The sequence below is a fragment of the Alexandromys fortis genome, unplaced genomic scaffold (genome assembly GCF_014885135.2).
Source record: "Alexandromys fortis isolate MF-2015 unplaced genomic scaffold, M_Fortis_MF-2015_v1.1 scaffold_34, whole genome shotgun sequence".
Classification (NCBI taxonomy): Eukaryota; Metazoa; Chordata; class Mammalia; order Rodentia; family Cricetidae; genus Alexandromys; species Alexandromys fortis.
In genome coordinates this window covers 2,972,092-2,985,287 of record NW_026067933.1, presented here as the reverse complement: position 1 = coordinate 2,985,287, position 13,196 = coordinate 2,972,092, and the positions used below count along the sequence as shown (strand labels likewise).

The 13,196-nt window shown below is 37.9% G+C and overlaps 1 protein-coding gene across 5 annotated transcripts in view; it reads right to left on the bottom strand.

Annotated features, from left to right (window-relative positions):
• The window catches only part of Cadps2 (calcium dependent secretion activator 2), a 533,470-nt gene that overhangs the window by 241,210 nt on the left and 279,064 nt on the right, over window positions 1-13,196 (bottom strand). The gene's annotated exons all lie outside the window — the stretch shown is intronic.

The following is a 13,196-nucleotide window of genomic DNA, read 5'->3' as shown; positions in this document are numbered from 1 at the left end:
GTGATGTGGGAGTGATTTCTTATTAATAAAGAAACTGCCTAGGCCCCTTGATAAGGCCCACCCTTAGGTGGGTGGAGAAAACAGAGGAGAATTCTGGAAAAAAGAAGCTTAGTGAGGGAGTCGCCATGATTCTCCCGCTCCAGACAGACGCAGGTTAAGATCCTCCCTGGTAAGCCAGCTCGTGGGCTACACAGAATATTAGAAATGGGTTAGAACAATATGTAAGAGCTAGCCAATAAGAATCTGGAACTAGCCGGGCCAGGCAGTGTTTGAAAGAATACATTTTCCGTGTAATTATTTCGGGCATAAGCTAGCCAAGCGGCCGGGGTGTTGGGGACGCAGCCCCGCCGCTCTTAATTCAACATGTTTTGTTTTGTTTTTCGAGACAGGGTTTCTCTGTGGTTTTGGAGCCTGTCCTGGAACTAGCTCTTGTAGACCAGGCTGGTCTCAAACTCACAGAGATCCGCCTGCCTCTGCCTCCCTAGTGCTGGTATTAAAGGCATGTGCCACCACCGCCCACCGTAAATTTCTACCACCTGCTTTATCTGATTACTTACGCATGTTTACTTGACATATTATTTTACTTGAAGAAGGACGTAAGTACAGAATATGTGCATGTTTGTGGGCCTGGGTATGCTTATGGAACCACATGTGCGTAGAAGCACGCAGAGGCCAGGAAAGGGCATTGGATTCCTTGGAACTGGAGTTACAGGCAGTTGCAAACCAACACGTGGTTGCTGAGAGCCGAACCTGGGCCCTTTGCAAGAGCCGCGAGTGCTCTTAATTGCTGGCTATCTCTCCAGATCCATCTGTCACATTCTTATAGAATTATACCTGTAATAAATGTTTCAGATATAATGTTTTATCTCGTATTTTAGCTATACTTGTAATTAAAGCAAAATTTAAACTTCTGCTGTAATAAATGTAAACATGAAACAATAAGAAGTGGAAAGAGCAAGGGCCATTACGTTTACTTCAAACAAATTTCAAGTTCCATAACCCAAATGATCAAAGACTATTTCTTCTATTTAAAGTCTTTTAAAGATTCTGAAGGACATAATCAAGCTTGCCAGCTGTCATGTTTTCCATGGTTCAATTAAGGTGTTTGGCCTTTTTCTTTTTCATACATCATTTTTATTCCCCCAAAACTATTGATTTCATATTTCTTTTTGGAAGGAATATTAGCCCATCATAGACACATCTGTGTCTTAAAAGCATTCTAGACAGGAAAGCATCCTGATTATTCTTGATCTATGCCCCTCAGCCATAAATTATGAATGGCCATGACCTTTTCATTTACTTACTGATACAGTTTCCATCATGGACACCACATGAGCAGCTCTATTAAGTTTTTTTTTTTTTTAAGCCTAGCCTGGTTATAACAATGTCTGTCATTTACAAGACCCTTTCAGAGTGCCACAGAGAGCTTTATGAAATTTAAATTAATTTTCACATTACCCTAAAATGCCAGGCATCACCCTGTTATGTAAATAACTTGACACTGAAGTTAAATGAAGAGCTAAGAAAGGTTATTTCAAGATAACAATGCACTCTTTCAACTTCACTTCTCCTCCTCAGCCCAGCACATTATCACTTTAATTATCTCACAAACACTGTATGAATGCGCTTTGCTTTGTTCTTACCATTTGGATATCATGTAGGATGAGAATTCTTAGAGCCAAGTTGATTCCTGTGTATCAGTAACATGATGCTACATGTAGGAACAGGTAGTGTCAAACATGGATACCACCACGAGTATCCTTAAACTCAAGAATGTGGGGCATATAACGTACCAAAGTGTTCTGGGATTGACTCACTCCTTTATACATCATATGTCACTGTCAGTATTTGTATTAAAAACTATCTGTCACTCTGGAAGGGGTCAGAGGATGTTTATTGTTCAGTCAAATTGCATGCAGGGACTGTAAGAATCACAGCTTAAATATGCTAAAATGAGACTAATAAAAACCTTCCCAGTTCATCATTTTAAAGAAGGGGTAAAAGAGTCAGAAATCGTGTACGCAATGAGGAGGGAAGAGAGAGGACTTCACAGTCAAGAAAACCGTAGGAATGCAGTGTGGCATGAAATAAGTCACTAAGATAGAGGGGAGAAAGGGAACAAGGCCCAGGGAAAAAGGGAAGACTGCCGCGTCCTCGTAGCTACTGTGGAAAACTGATTTGAAGACATTTTTAAAGACTTTATTCCTGACTCATGAAATTTACATAGTAATTCGGACTAGCTGCAAATCAAAGGACACAGCTCTTACTAACACTCAAAGCATCAAGCAGGAGGCTCTTCCCACCCAACGCCACAGAGGTAGAGATGTCGAAGAAAAATTACATCTCTTTTCTAAGATACAATATTTTCATATAAACCTAACATTTATTCTGTGTCCCTGTTGTGAGATAATTTAGGGTTTATCATGTAAGAATCATTTCAAGTATATTATTATTATCATCATCTACAATCATCAAGATGAAAATGGGTTGCCAGATTCTTGCTTGGCATATTTCACTTAGCAAAATATTTTCTAGAGCCACCCCTGTTGCTGAGGATGATAAGATTTCCTTCTCTTCAGGCTGAATAATATTCCATTTCAAATAAATATCACTAGTGGCTAAAATCCTGCAAACTACAATAAGCAATCATTTCACATCTACTATAATTACTTTTATAAAAAGATGATATCTGTGCCTTGCTCAAATATCAGAAAAATTTTCTTTTTCAGTGAATGGAAACTAACGCAGAGAACTATAACTGGACAATATATGGAGAGTGAGAGACTTTGGAACACTCACTTCTAAGTAGGAGGTCTTCATAAAACCCCTCACTGTAGGACTCAGAGAGCTCTGTGGAAGGGGAGGCGAAATGAATATAACTGAGAGATGCCAGGAAAACAGTGTTCGTTAGATACGACAGAAATGATACAAAATAAACTTACCGAGATGTTGGCAACACACACAAGACTTTCACAGATTAAGCCAGACAGCCCAAGCATTGAGAGGGGGAAGTGGACAAGAGCTCCCTGGCCCTAGCCAAGAAGCTATCCATGGTTGACACCCACTTGCAAAGGAGAATCTCCTTTTCTCCAATAGAGTCTCACTGGGTTTATATGACTTCACTGTTGGGTCCAAGTCATACATTGTTCTACAACAGATGTTCCAATTTACCACTATTATCTCAGGCCTTTAAGCAAAAGTTATCCATTTGCTCCTCGCTATAACTTTGCATAAGAGAAACAAGACTGAATAAGGCCAACCACCAGAAGTATGTTCATTTTTCAACATTTGTTGAATGTATACTGTGAGGAAGAAATTTCTAGAAAGACATAATGCTACAATATGACCTTGCTAGGTTGGCCAGTTTTTTGTGTTCCTAATGGGTTCCAAAGAATTAACTTTAGTCTTACCCACATACACAATATGTAACTGTTCATTTACTTAGTATATTTTTTCTTCTTAAAATCCTGATTTTGTTCATAGAAACAATAAAAACTTTAAAACTACAATATTCTAAGAGTGTCTTGAATTCAAAGATACTAAAAGGATATTAAAAATCATTGTATAAGCTTACTAGAGGACATAAAAGTCATATAGCCCAAGTCTATGCAATACTATTTTGAAAATGTAAACAAAACCCAAACAAGTGAAAGAATATAGCATGTATACCTTAGTTCCGATTAGTGTTGTTAGAATATTCATTCTTATATAATTGAAGTAGTTTTCTTTTTTCTCATTTTATTATCTTCATTTTTTTTTGTCTTTTTAAAATTGATTTTTATTGAGCTCTACATTTTTCTTGGCTCCCCTCCCTGCCTCTTCCTTCCCCTCATTCCTTTCCCAAGGTTTCTGTGCTCCCAATTTACTCAGGAGTACTTGTCTTTTTCTACTTCCCATGTAGAATAGATCTATGTATGTCTCTCTTAGGGTCCTCATTGTTGTCTAGATTCTCTGAGATTGTGATTTGTGGGCTGGTTTTCTTTGCTCATAGATAGTTTTTAGACATGAAGTAGTTTTCTTAGACAGAAATGTATGGTCTGATTCTAAAATTCATAAATTCAAATTACCTGAAATAACCATAGTACAGGCAGGAGAATGGAGGGGAGAAGAAGACATATTTAAAAATATGAAGATGTTAATTATCTGTCATCATAGTAGCATATTATTGGTACCAATATAGAGAAACAGTAAAACAGAATACAAAATCCAGAAAAAGATGCCCAGAAATGGATACAATTGATTTTTCTGTACAGATATTTGTTGCATTACGAGTGGCAGGGCTGCGTCCCTGGCACCTGGCCGCCCGCATGGCTAGCTTATGCCCGAAATAATTACACGGAAACTGTATTCTTTTAAACACTGCCTGGCCTGGCTAGTTCCAGCCTCTTATTGGTTAGCTCTTACATATTAATCTAACCCATTTCTAATATTCTGTGTAGTCCACGAGGTGGCTTACCAGGGAGGATCTTAACCTGCATCTGTCTGGAGTGGGTGAATCATGGCGACTCTCTGACTCAGCTTCTTTTTCCCAGCATTCTGTTCTGTTTACTCCACCCACTTAAGGGTTGGCCTATCAAGGGGCTTAGGCAGTTTCTTTATTAATAAGAAATCACTCCCACATCAGGTATTAAGTAAATTCAATCAAGAATGCTTTTCCTCACAATTATGTAGAAAATTGGTGATTTTTATGAAATGAACATGGATCGTTACTAAAGGTTGCTTATGGGGCTCTTGACTAAATATTAATTATGAATGGAGCAAAACCACAAAAGTTAAGACTGAAAACAACAAAAATTTGAGAAGAAATCAATTTTGACTTTGAGCTTGGCAAAATGCCTTTGATACAGCATTATAAATCTGAGTCATAAAGAAGAAAATTTAGACACTGCACTTAAGAAAAGGTAAAATTTCTTCCTAACACAGTATAAAGAATAAGACAGAAGCAAAAACTAGAAGAAAATATTTATGTCCTATAATTCATTGGTATAAGTATATGAATATACCAGCTTCTCAAGCTCAAAATAAATAAATACTAAACTTGGAATAAAAGCCAGAAAACTAGAAAGGGCCCACTAGGTGTGTGTACACATGTAGGAGGGGATAAAGACCTTAGGAATGAATAAATAGCAAAACCCAGGTGGTATAGCGCTGGAAGGGAGATTATTAGGAGAGGGTTGGGAATACAGGGCAGAGGAAAGGGTGGAGGAAGAGCTAAATGGAAGATGCATGAAAAAGTCAGGTAGAAATATATGCTCACTTAAAACTAACAAAAAATTGTTTGAACAGAGGTTCCCTACATGGGGTCTGAGAGGGAAGAAAAGGGGGGGATTAATACTCTGCCAGAAACCATAGGTTATTAAACAAAACTCACACTGTGAAGCATGGGAAACCTCCTACAAGTGGTTGATCATGGAGGTCTAAGTGGCCCCTAAGCAATGCATGCCATTGCTGTTGTCCTTGGTTGCCCAAATAGAGCTCAACAGGAAGACCCTGTTGCTGAAGATAGCACAGGCTTTAGTCACAGAATGTGGAGAGATAAAGCTGGAAGTTTCTCCCCTGCTGGTAAGCTTTATTAATGTTCAAAGGTGGTTTGCAAGCTGCTGGCAGGGAAGAGTCAGTCTTACAGAGTTGTGAACTCTGAAATAAAATAATGACAGGTCTGTCAAGGTGTGCCCATTGAATGGTGGTAGGGTGAATGTTATGGGAGCAACTGATTGCTTTCTGATTGGATTGGAGGCCTGCCACACACTAAGGAACTCATAATTAGTACATAGCAAGAACATAAGGGTTCGCTGTAGGGCGGAACCTACTACTACTATTGCTTTGGTGTCAAACTGACTCTGAAGTACTTATCTTCACAGCCAAAGGTTAGTTCAGTTCTTAGCCTTGGTAGGAGCTTTTGTTTTATAGAGGCTGGTAGTTAATACAGAGATTCACAATGGCTCACACTGCAGAGCATAAGAGACTGACACTAAACAGGCCAGTTATATCACTGTTCCCATCCCAAGGCTCCCATAGAAGAGAGGACAGTAAACTATGTAGGAGCCATTTGGGGAACACTACTGTGCAACCATGTGTTCTGGAAGTTATCTGACTGATGTACTCATGAACACTCTGTAAACTCCATAAAAGCTACACAAGATAGGTTCATCAACATCGTACAGTGAAAGTGGGAAGGGGTCATGGGGCCCCAGTCCTCTCTTTGGGACTACTGACAGTTAATGGCTACTGGCAGAGGCATGGCACTGTTTTCAATGTGTTGTCACTGATAACATTGTCCATGCTTCAGTAAATGTCTCGTGTCCATGTAGGCAGCCGTGTTTAAACTCAGTGGGTCACACACATGAGCAAGACATGAAAGCAGGAGGTCAGCTTGCTTGGAAAAAGGTTTCAGCAAGGGGGGCGGAGCACTAGACAGGCTAACAGTGGTGAAGAGAACAGAAGTTCATTATATACTTGTATAATACTCAAAGAATGAGAAATAAATTAATTTTAAGAAAGAAGAGACGATTTGAAAAGAGGAAACCAATATGACATCAGAGCCAACACAGGATAAAAATGAGGAGGGTGAATAGGACCAACAGACACTTGAGGCATGTCTAAGTACTTTTATAGCATATATGGTAATAAAGACAGGTAAAATGTTTAAACAGATTCTTCATCAAAAAAAGTATAGATGCCAAGTAATCGCACAGTCATTATTGTGTTAAGAAAGTGTAAAGTATAATTACAATAGGACAACAAAACACAACTATTAGTAGAAAGAATTGGTTCAGTGTTTAAGCCCATCATTTGTTCTGTCACAAACAGAGGAAGGTCTTTATTGTTCCGGGGCTGTAGAGAAATTTCAACCTCTATGGCTATAATCCCTTCCAATGCCATTATGGAGGGCATCAATCTATTGCTCAGCTCCTCTCAGTGGTAAGAAGGCAAACTGCTTTCTGCTACTTCTGTAGTGATGATCTTGGCCAGCTCCTCAGAATGTGACAGATGAACTCACTGAGGAACCACTAACTGGTGTGAATTATCAAGTCACCTTTCCTTCAGAAGAAAAAGCACAGGCTTTTGAACCAGACACAACTAAGTTGTGCTAGAAACAATATCCAAAAAGGATAGGAATCACGGATACGTTATCATCTCTGGTCCTCTACCTGCCTGTCTCTGCTTGTCGTCTCTAGCACAGAGGTTAAGGTTTGACTATGATTCTCTTGAGAGATATTGCAAGAAAGACTGAAGAAGGAAGAGGTATTTTTGTGTGTGTTATTTTCCAGTTTCAGGGAAATTGTAGCACACTCGAAAATAACAAAAATGAAAGGTCTCCTGTGTACAGCGAGCGGAGTTAGACAGATAAAATATAACAGAATCCGCATTTCATTTTGCAGCAAATGATATAAATCCAATATCTCAGACAGCAGTCACCGAGCACTGACTATTTCAATAAAATTGGATATTAAACTTTGCTTTCAAATTGAAGAAAATACCTACGATTATGATTTCCCTAGCAGCTCTCTGCTGCTTTCTGAATTCATACACTGTGCTGGCCCTTTAAAAAAAAATCCTCAAGCGTAAATTTTGTTTGTCTGAAGTAAGAAAAGGCCTGAAGTGATTTTTATCAATTTAACTGTGTGATTATTTATTAAAAATATTACAATGATTAATTACACAATCAGCATTTAAAATCTATTCCTGGCCTTGTATGTTGAAAGGAGAGGTTCCGCAATGACTCTGTGTAACTAGATAATTGGGGAGGTATTCTAATCACTTTGTTCTAAGAATATGCATGGGACTTAAGCTAGCCATGCTACCTTTGGCTTAAAGAGTTACTAAGTCTCCTAAATAATGACGGAGGAACTAATTACAAATAATATAGGAAAAAGAAAAGGAAAACAGAACAGAACCCCGAAGAGTGTATTCGTTTTTGTAGTAGAGTGTCCTCTAGTCAGTTGCTTGGCTGCGCCATAATGCAGTTTCTCTCTCACCAAGACTAAAAACAAGCTTACGCAGCCTCTGATAACGTCCTAGAGAGTTTGATACTCAAGAAATGCAACCAAAAGAAACATTTGAAAAAAGAGACAGCTAGCTTAAACTTGAAAAGTAAAGATGTTGTGAGGGTTTTGAAAGACAACAGCTTGTTTCCACAGAGTAATCAATTTATGAGGCTAATTTACCTTAAGACATAAAAGTGTCTGAAATCAGCATCTACTAATTCCACAATGTATTTATATCGATAAAACAAGCACAATTAATGGCACTTTCATACACCGGATATGAGTACTTCTACTTTAAGAAATATTTCAGTAGTATGTAAATAATGGGGGAAAGGAAATTTATAAAATAAAGGCTTAATTCCAAGAATATATCCAAAACATATATCCAAGAAATGTGTAAAATTTCAGTTTATTTTACAATGGTGGGATTTATTTTTAAAAATGTTCTAAATCTGCTGATTAAAAAGGAAAATAAGACTGATCTGAACGCTTCCCCATCCTCCTGGGACAGAGGAAGTGACACGCAGTGTACAAATGACACCAGAGCTGGGAACTCAGCCCCACAGCTTGTGGTGACCTCTGCTACAATCCCAGTGCTTGGGAGACGGAGGCAGGAGGAGCTCAAGTTCAGCGCCAGCCTGGATATGCAGCTACATAGCGAAATGCTAATAAAAACAACAACAACAACAAAACAACAACAACAACAACAAAATTTCTCGGTAATACTTCTAAAAACTAAAAAAACTGGTAAATTTTCCATTTTTTTTCTTAAGCAAAGCACTTGGCAAATGAGTTGCATTTAGCCTTTATGTATTATGTAAGTGTGATCCATACTATGAAAGACTCAATGGAAGCTACATTGTTCAGAAATAAATGGGACTAGTCTAATTTTGTAATACCTTAATGTAAGGTAAGCCTTATTTTTCAGAGATTTCAGGGCAAATCCACTTTGGAATGAACTAGATACAGTTGACTATTTATCAGCTAGAATACACATTCAGAATTGTTTCCTTAGAAAAATCCCAATTCTGCCTCCAGGTATCCCCTTCACACTCGGGAAAGAGTTAGACATCAATTCAGATGAAAAATGTCCATATGCCATGTCCACTTCTATAAATAGGTATTTGCATATGGCATCCACAAACAAATCCACACACTGAGCCCCTGCCAAATAAGGGAACCTCCCACTACTGAGTGCCCCCCTTAGTTTTGAGCCTTCATTTCACCACTCACATGTATGAGAATGTTTTCCATTGTCCCTCTCAGTCACTAGGGCTCAAACCTGGCTTCAGTTCAGAATCAGGAATAGGTATGCTGATTAACAATATCTATCTATACACAGGCTTAGCCTGGGTGTGCTTTAATGCCTTTCCTGAGACCACCTCAGATAGAGGTCTGGTCTTAGAACTTACATTCTTTTAAATAGTCAAGGAGATGTTTATTTTTTTTTGTTATGGATGCTTTGTTTTATTTTTGTTTTGGGGTTTTTATAGCGGACTTTTTCAAAAGTTGCTTCAGATCAGCATTTTTTTAAAGTTAAAATATATGTGTATGGGTGTTTTGCCTGCATGTATGTGTGTGTATATGTATGTTTGTTTGTGTACCACATGCAGGCAGTGCCTGCAGAGGCTACAAGAGGGTACTGGATCTCCCAGAACTGGAGTTATGGACAGAATGAGCCATGGGGTGCTGGGACTTGAACCTGAGTCCCATGGAACAGCCACCAATGTTCTTAACTGCTGAGCCTACACTCTAGACTCATATATCAATATTTCTAAAAGTAAAAAGTTATTGTGATAGAACTTTCAAAATATATCTGTACCAAAGAATAGCATTCAACAAACTAAACAGTTTAATTTTAGTTTAATATATACTTACATTTCTACATATGTAGATATAACAAAAAAACTAAAATGTATATCACATACAAAATGATTTCAGCTTAAGTAATTTTTGTTTCCTGATTTGTGAATCATGAGATTTTTAAATCATCCTACACCTTGGTTCATAAAACACACAATCAAATATACTCACCCTCTCAGTCATGGATACTTCATGTTTGGTATGAAGAACATACTACACAGTCAGGAATCCACATTCTGACACTTTTTGTCCACTTCTTAGGATATTTTCATGTGTGTAACCGTATACTTTGTTCGTAAGCACACAACCACCACCCTCCCACATTCCTCTTCTCCCTCTCACTACTCTTCCTTTTCCTCCAAACACTCCTGCTTTGCTTTAATATCACGTGTGTGTATGTGTGATCCTGTATCTTACATGTGACAAAATTCTGCATTATCCATCCTCCTTCATGACCCTTGTCCTGACAAACCTTTTTTTTCTAGAGATTTTCCTCCTCTTCATAGTGTTTCTTGTGTTTCACATCATCCATCCATCCAACCAACCATCCAATCATCCATCCATCTCTATCCATCCATCCATCCATCCATCCATCCATCCATCCATCCATCCAAGCATGCATGTATCTAGCTATATGTGATATACCTAAAACAAATAAATCTAGATTCTTACTTTTCTTATTTAAAAAGAGAAATTTTCCACTACTCTCCAAGAGGATTAAATGGAATTATGTTTGTAAAATAAGTAGTGATTATAGCTAATAATAAAATAAGAGAGCACTAGAACAAGAAAAGATGCATTTCTATTTCCTTCAGTCAGTTTACAGACACGGGATCATAAGTCTGGAAACTAAAGATCTTTACATCCTAACACTGTTTCAAAGCTATCAATGGGCTATACACACCTTCCTCTGCCTGCTGAAAGGATACAATGGATTCAAATGATCCAGTTTCTCAGAAAAGAAAAATTGTATAATAGACTTTTTGACAATAATCTGCATAAGGAGAGAATTCACATTTTCTCAAAGGTTTTCACCTTTCAGTTACTTGTGAACATAGCCATCAAGTGTGAAACTGCTGGGACAGACACCAAAACAAAACAGACAAAAATATGATCTAGAATGCTGTCTTTTACTTTCCAAATTCACTGACGGCAGAGGTACTGATGCACACTCCCCTGCTCCAGTTCCATCACCACTGCTAGTTTCTTTAGTGATACCACAATTCAGAAACCAAATTCACATGCAGTATTAGTTTCTAGTTAAGAAATGCATTTATATATACTCAAAAGTATGAGTTTATGATAGAGGTGGGTCTTGTATCTTATCTGTTGCTTTCATTGGTTAACTAATAAAGAAAACTGCTTGGCCTGATAGGACAGAAAATTAGGTAGGCGGAGTAGACAGAACAAAATGCTGGAAGAAAGAAGTCGAGTCAGGCAGTTGCCATGATTCTCTCACTCCAGACAGACACAGGTTAAGATCTTTCCTGGTAAGCCAGCTCGTGGTGGTACACAGATTATTAGAAATGGGTTAGATCAATATGTAAGACCTAGCCAATAAGAGGCTACAGATAACGAGCCAGGCAGTGTTTAAAAGAAAATATTTTCTGTGTAATTATTTCTGGGCATAAGTTAGCCAGGTGGCCGGGTGGCGGGACACCATAAACTACTACAAGTTTATGGGATCCCTACACTATTCATTTATATTCTCGGTTTCCTTCTGGGGAACACACCAAACAGGTTCATAAAAAGCATATCAAAAGCACTTACCAAAAATATTGAATAATATTATTATAGATATTCCCATAACTAATGTTTATGTTACAGAATAATTTAATAATATCATGAATTGCTAAGTTAGTACAGGAAAGTTTTGTATACACCTGAGCCAGTTTTCTAAAAAGCTAAGAGATCGTATTACTATGGGATATTTATGAAAAGCAAGATGTTTAAAACAATCCACTACTACAACTAAACTACAGATGCTCTTGGATATCAGCTGTTTGTCAATTAGTATCATTTCTGCTTCAAGACCTAATCGAACACACTTAAATTATATTTACTGTTCATGAATCTTTATTGTTCTCTAACCTTTTTATTTATTTATTTATTTAAGATTTCTGTCTCTTCCCCACCGCCACCTCCCCTTTCCCTCCCCCTCCTCCAACCAAGTCCCCCTCCCTCGTCAGCCCAAAGAGCAATCAGGGTTCTCTGCCCTGTGGGAAGTCCAAGGACCTTCTCTAACCTTTTATCAGCATCATTTTTTATAACCTTGAGAATCCTGAAGACTCCTGGACAGTCTTTCTGGGTACTGTCCTGAATGTGGCTTTGCCTGACAACTTCCTCATGTACGGGCTGGGCTTACATTGGGGTCTGAGGAAAGAACTGCATGGTTATTGAACATGGCCTTTGCTCATCACATTCAGGAGAAGTATTGATACCACAGTGGCCAGACTTCTGGGCATGTGAGAGTCCTGTTGTTTTTCTTGTCTTAGTGACTCAGAGTCTTTTCTCATAAATATTTTAAGTGAGTCAATTTTTTTTTACATTTTTAATACAATTAATCTTACATAAGGATCCTTTTGATACAATGGGTTGATGTGTGTGTACGTGTCTGTCTCTCTCTCTCTCTGTGTGCATATACAGGGACTAGTGTATATACATTAAACTACATTATGCATAATACAGAATTCTTTGGAATTTTATCAAATATATAATTTATTAATCCAGCCCTTCGTACCACACAGAACTGATCCACCACTCTAAAAGTGTTCTAGATACCCTTCATAGCAACCACTTCCCAATTAGTCTCTAGAAAGCACTTAGGCTTTCTTTTAGATTTGTGTGTGTGTGTGTGTGTGTGTTTTCTCTAGAGTGAGTAGACCATATACTTCATCATCCTTTGGGATATAATCTTTATGAATTAATGTTTGCATGAATTAATAACTTGTTTTGTCTTTTAGCACAAAATAATATAGATGCATAGATGTGCTACAAGTTATCAATCCACCTGTTTACTGATTTTGTGAGAATGTAAAATACATAACCCTTGTGTACTGTCTAAAAGTGGAAGTCATATGATATGTTTATGTTTAATACATAAGAGACAACAAGATCTTCGAATGAAGCTTCTCAATTTTGCATTACCTCCATCGATACATGAGTTTCTGCTTTAGATTTTTACCAGCATTTGCTATGGTCACCTTTTCTATATTTTAGCAGTTATAGTAGATGTACAGTGGTATTTTTTTTTATTTTTTATTTATTTATTTATTAAAGATTTTTGTCTCTTCTCCACCGCTGCCTCCCCTTTCCCTCCCCCTCCCCTAATCAAGTCCCCCTCCC